The sequence below is a fragment of the Schistocerca piceifrons genome, chromosome 4, assembly GCF_021461385.2.
Source record: "Schistocerca piceifrons isolate TAMUIC-IGC-003096 chromosome 4, iqSchPice1.1, whole genome shotgun sequence".
Lineage (NCBI taxonomy): Eukaryota > Metazoa > Arthropoda > Insecta > Orthoptera > Acrididae > Schistocerca > Schistocerca piceifrons.
The window spans coordinates 585437673-585444165 of NC_060141.1; the positions used below are offsets into that span (position 1 = coordinate 585437673).

Genomic DNA, 6493 nt, shown 5'->3' on the forward strand with positions numbered 1-6493 from the left:
ATATACAGATTGAATAACATCGGGGATAGGCTACAACCCTGTCTCAGTCCCTTCCCAACCACTGCTTCCCTTTCATGCCCCTCGACTCTTATAACTGCCATCTGGTTTCTGTACAAATTGTAAATAGCCTTTCGCTCCCTGTATTTTACCCCTGCCACCTTTAGAATTTGAAAGAGAGTATTCCAGTCAACATTGTCAACAGCTTTCTCTAAGTCTACAAATGCTAGAAATGTAGGTTTGCCTTTCCTTAATCTATTTTCTAAGATAAGTCGTAGGGTCAGTATTGCCTCACGTGTTCCAATATTTCTACGGAATCCAAACTGATCTTCGCCGTGGTTGGCTTCTACCAGTTTTTCCATTCGTCTGTAAAGAATTCGCGTTGGTATTTTGCAGCTGTGACTTATTAAACTGATAGTTCGGTAATTTTCACATCTGTCAACACCTGCTTTCTTTGGGATTGGAATTATTATATCTTTCTTGAAGTCTGAGGGTATTTCGCCTGTCATACATCTTGCTCACCAGATGGTAGAGTTGTGTCAGGACTGGCTCTCCCAAGGCCGTCAGTAGTTCCAATGGAATGTTGTCTACTCCGGGGGCCTTGTTTCGACTCAGGTCTTTCAGTGCTCTGTCAAACTCTTCACGCAGTATCGTATCTCCTATTTCATCTTCATCTACATCCTCTTCCATTTCCATAATATTGTCCTCAAGTACATCGCCCTTGTATAGACCCTCTATATACTCCTTCCACCTTTCTGCTTTCCCCTCTTTGCTTAGAACTGGGTTTCCATCTGAGTTCTTGATATTCATACAAGTGGCTCTCTTTTCTCCAAAGGTCTCTTCAGTTTTCCTGTAGGCTGTATCTATCTTACCCCTAGTGAGATAAGCCTCTACATCCTTACATATGTCCTCTAGCCATGCCTGCTTAGCCATTTTGCACTTCCTGTCGATCTCATTTTTTAGACGTTTGTATTCCTTTTTGCTGGCTTCATTTACTGCATTTTTATATTTTCTTCTTTCATCAACTAAATTCAATATTTCTTCTGTAACCCAAGGATTTCTACTAGCCCTCCTCTTTTTACCTACTTGATCCTCTGCTGCCTTCACTATTTCATCCCTCAGAGCTACCCATTCGTCTTCTACTGTATTTATTTCCCCCATTCCTGTCAATTGTTCCCTTATGCTCTCCCTGAAACTCTGTACAACCTCTGGTTTAGTCAGTTTATCCATGTCCCATCTCCTTAAATTCCCACCTTTTTGCAATTTCTTCGGTTTTAATCTACAGTTCATAACCAATACATTGTGGTCAGAGTCCATATCTGCCCCTGGAAATGTCCTACAATTTAAGACCTGGTTCCTAAATCTCTGTCTTACCATTATATAATCTATCTGAAACCTGTCAGTATCTCCAGGATTCTTCCATGTATACAACCTTCTTTCGTGATTCTTGAACCAAGTGTTAGCTATGATTAAGTTATGCTCTGTGCAAAATTCTAACAGACGGCTTCCTCTTTCATTTCTTAGCCCCAATCCATATTCACCTACTACGTTTCCTTCTCTCCCTTTTCCTACTGTCGAATTCCAGTCACCCATGGCTATTAAATTTTCGTCTCCCTTCACTACCTGAATAATTTCTTTTATCTCATCATACATTTCTTCAATTTCTTCGTCATCTGCAGAGCTAGTTGGCATAGCGTATTGCTTCATTTATAACAGAATTCTTTTAATGTTGGCAAGAACGAACAACGCATGTGGCTCTAGATTAGAATGACTAAACGTTCCAGAAAACAGGAATTGTCCCGCTTTTGCATCATAACGTATGATGTCCAATTATTTCGGAACGCTTGAAAGTCTCTGAAGTCAGTTTTAAATAGGAATTTCTATAAGCTTTTAGAGATTTCCATCGATGAAACAGAATACGACACGATAAATTAATATATTTTAGCTTCTTTCTGTAGCCTCCATAGCTCCACAGCAATCACAGTATAATATTGATACACTGAAACAATAATTTATTTTGGGCGGTACTGTGGATGAAGTGCAATTATATTGTTGTAACAGTTCCAGCTACTACAACTTGAGAAGAGTTATGAAAACCAGCCGATTGTCGCGCCACTTATCGCAGTCTTGTCAGAGTAGAGTAGTTGTTAATACAATTTGTGCCGGTGCCTTCGCGTAACAGTCGTATTGGTGCCACTGTGTTGCAAAGCGCAGTGCCGAAACGTGCATGCAAATTCAGTAACATTGACTGTAAAGAGTGGAATTTTATAAAGAAAGGTCTATTTGATTACGAAGCAAAGTGTTCGGTATGTAACTGTTTTATTGGTACCAGTCACGGTGGGCGTTCTGACATAGTTAATCACATCAAGCCAGAGAAACATATTAACTGACTTAGTGCTTCTAGCTGTGGTGAAACGCTGCATAATTATTTTGTAAACCCTCAGTCAAGTGGAGACACAAAAGTTCGAGCTATCCAGCTCACAATAGCTTACTACACGGTAAAACATCGTCAAACCTTTAGATCTAGTGACTGTACTAATAAGCTTAATAGCGTTATGTTTGATGATTCTTCCACTGCAAAAAAAAATTTAGTTCAGTAGCGACTAAAGTATCAGCCTTAGAAAAAGGAGTTATTGCTCTCCAGATTTTAAAGGAAAGCCTCTAGAATATCAAAAAAATTTCTATCTACTGGATACCCACTAATGACACCAATCATAAAGCTGCTAAAATATTTCCGTTTGTTCTTTAGTTTTTCGATATTAATGAAAGAATTCAGCTCAAACTTCAGAAGGTGCGCTCACTACCTAATGAAATATCTGACAAAATTTCGACATTTTGTATGAATAGTATTGAAATGTTTGATCTCGAAAAAAATAAATGTGTGGCATTTTGTGGAAATAAACTTTGGTGTTTAAAAAGTTAAGGTAAATGTAATGTATTTACCAAACCAAGACAACTATTTTATGAAAACATGGAAGAGAGAGGGGCCCTGTACATGTTTTACACGACTGCGCGCAGATATCTCCTGACAGTTTGAGCATTTCTGTTGAAACTGTCATTGTTAAGGTATTCTCGTACTTCTTCATGTATACAGTTAGAACAAGAGGCTTCAGGAATTTTGCGATTATCTAGGACTGAATATGTGAATGTGTCACTCGAAAACGCAAGTTATTACTATTTCCAGCAGTTGAAAGAATCGTCTGCTTTTTGAACCCTGAAAAGATTTTTTCCTAAATGAAGACAAAGCCACCAAAATACTAGTTCAAGTTTTCAGCAGTCCTTTGAAAGGAAGCCTACTTATGATTCATTAACAGCCAGTTTAGCACTTTGCAGCATGAAATAAAGGAAACTGAGGGAAGCACAATAAGTGTACTAATGGTAATGGATGCCCTGAAAAATGCTCTTTACACTGTCACTAAGAGAAAAGAGCAACTACTCAATTCTTTTAATGTTAGATCTGTTCTTAAAAGATCAGTACTAACAGAATCAGTACAAAAGAAAAGTACTTTAAAGAATGAGGTGACAAATTTTATGATACTTGTATATCTGAGCAAGTGGAGCACCTCATATTCACTATTATTGTTGGTATTTGATAGGATGTTATTGAAGAGAGTGCAGAAACGGGAAAGTGTCGTAGAGACAGTTTCATATTTGAAGGTGAAAAAAAAAATGAAATCGATGAATCCATTCCCTTTGATCATTTCGGGATATTGACATATTTCGCCGAAGGAAAACTTAACAAGTAAAATGACGAAAACTAAGCACCATTACAGTGTCATGAGAAGTGGTTGAGCTTTTTTTAAAAAGCTGTGACGACCTTCAACAGTTCTCTGAGAAGGTAATAATAGCAAGCTGTTTGTTTGCAATGCCAGCCCACAATGTCAATATAGGAAGAATATTTTCGTTCATGAAATCCAGTGGACTGATGAAAGGAACTGGATGGAGCTGGACTTTCTTGAAGCAGTCCTACAGATCCTGTACAACTACAAAATCGATTGTGTAGAATTTTACCACTACGTCTCAAAGAACGAAGGTATTATCAAGAGTATATGAAGATAGTAACTGTTCTCGAAAGAACAAATACCATTGACTACCGTGCACCTTCTCTAGAATAAATGATAAGTAATTGAAACCCTCAGCTGTTGATAGGTGTTGTTGATATACCTCAATGGGGACAGCTGAATATGCGTGTCCCGAACGGGACTCGAACCCGGGATCTCCTGCTTACGTGGCAGACGCTCTATCCATCTGAGCCACCGAGGACACAGATGAATAGCGCGACTGCAGGAACTTATCCCTTGCGCGCTTCCCGGGAGACCCACATTTTTCCACAATCGACATAGTAATGTTCCTAATAGTTATTTGCCCATGCATTCATTACTCGCGCCAGCTAAGGTGACGATTCCCGTAAGAGTTCGGGCAACCTGTGCGCATTCACACAGGCGAAGGTCACTGACCCGGTAGCCATTTAACTATATATGAAGATAGTAGCTGTCCTCGAAAGAACAGTTACCACTGATGACCGTACAGCTTCTCTAGAATAAATGGTAATTAATTGCAACCCTCAGCTGCTGATAGGTGTTGTTGATATACCTCAATGGAGACAGCTAAATATGCGTGCCCCGACCGGGACTCGAACCCGGGATCTCCTGCTTGCATGGCAGACGCTCTATCCATCTGAGCCGACGAGGACACAGATGAAAACGTATGTAGATTGTGGGCAGTTGGGAATGTGGGTCTTACGGGAAGCGTGCAGGGGATGAGTCCCTGCAGTCGCAATGTTCATCTGTGTCCTCGGTGGCTCAGATGGATAGAGCGTCTGCCATGTAAGCACGAATCCCTGGTTCGAGTCCCGGCCGGGGCACACATTTTCAGCTGTCCCCATTGAGGGATATTAACAACCCCTGTCGGCAGCTGAGGGTTTCAATCAAGTATCATGTATTATCAAGAAGGCTGGAAGCGGTAAAAAAGACACTTTTCTCCAAGGACAATCAACTCCATCTACAGACGCTCAGTAATGTTTAAAGCTAAAGTTGATTTGAATTTATTAAAAATTTCATGGCTGTAAAATTTTGAAAAAATCATAATAATTTTTTTCTTTATTGTGTATATTAAATATCATTAATTAAAAAGATATTGTAGAAATAAATAAGGCTAAATTTGTTTGTATCCTTTTTGCTAATAGTAAATGGGCTATCAATGGGTTAACAATAGTATTAACATTAAATTTTAGTGCACTTGGGTGCATTGGGGGCGGGGGGTGTCAATGGAGTCCGCTTGTTGGGTCCCGGTTTTCTCTGAAGATGGTTTGGTCACCCTACACCAGTGTCGGATACATAGGGGGGAAGGCGCCCCCCCCTTCCCTTGCGAGGCTTCCTGCATTGCCACCCGCGCCGCCCCCGCCAGTCAGCCCTCACGCTATTCGTTCTTTGAAGAAGAATCACTCTTTGTGATTAAAAAGAGACTAAGGGGAGAGAAACTTCAATACAAGCAAACGAGCATAAACGCCTTTAACGATTGTGATTCTGTTACGCAAGCGTTGTCTGTTTGTCCTAGATCTGACGATCCTACTTTGCGTACGCTGTACAAAATATTTGCTTGTCTACCTGCATCTATTACTACAGTAGAAAAGTATTTTTTTTTTAATTGCGGCGTACAAAGGACATCATTGAGGTCGACAATGAAGGAGGATCGACTTAATGGCTTAGCTCTCTTGAAAACTCACCCTGACATTGATTGTACTATTGACGATGTAATTAACCAATTTGCCAGAAGAGTAGGTGCATAGAATTCGTCATTTAAGGATGAGAACCGCAATTGTAACTTTTTTATATCATAACATGGCATTGTCTTATATATGTGTATAATCAGTTTAAACAAAGCTTTAACTTTGCATTTGACTTGATTAATTTTTATTACGGTAAAAGTAAAGGTAGCTCAAGATATCTTTAGCGCCCCCTCCTTGAAGTTTTTCTGTATCCGCCACCGTCCTACACTAGGTAAAACGCAACAATGTATTCGTACATGTTGAAAATAAACTGCTGGGTCATCTGCTTGTTGTCATGTCACGTCACTTTTGTCGTGTCACGTCACTTACACCGTACCAAGTATGAGGATTGAAACAAAAATATCGATATTTTGAACCGATATTGCACCAACGTAATGTCCATATGTGAAATATCGATGTCCATGAGCCAACTTTTTAGAATCGTTTTTGAAACTAAAGGAAAATGTACACGTGCAGGCTGCAGTTGTTTTAGCAAATGTTGAACAAAGCACACGTTTTGATAGCAAAGAGTCTCCCCACTTTCGAGACCTCTGTGCGGGTGACAGTCACGTAAGGCAATAGCTGTAAGAGGTTATACGACAAACAGAAAACCTCCGAGTGTGGAAACTCCCATGTATAAACCAGTTTCAAAATCCTGATCATTTCACTGTTGAGTAAATGTTCGGGAGGGCGATGGTTCGAACACGGGTCTGGTCACCCTGATTTATA

General features: G+C 39.9%; 1 non-coding gene across 1 annotated transcript; it reads right to left on the minus strand.

Annotated features, from left to right (window-relative positions):
* Window positions 1-4186: 4186 nt before the first annotated feature.
* Trnat-cgu lies at window positions 4187-4261 on the minus strand. The gene has a single exon. It is a non-coding gene; the product is annotated as a tRNA-Thr (tRNA).
* Window positions 4262-6493: the final 2232 nt, after the last annotated feature.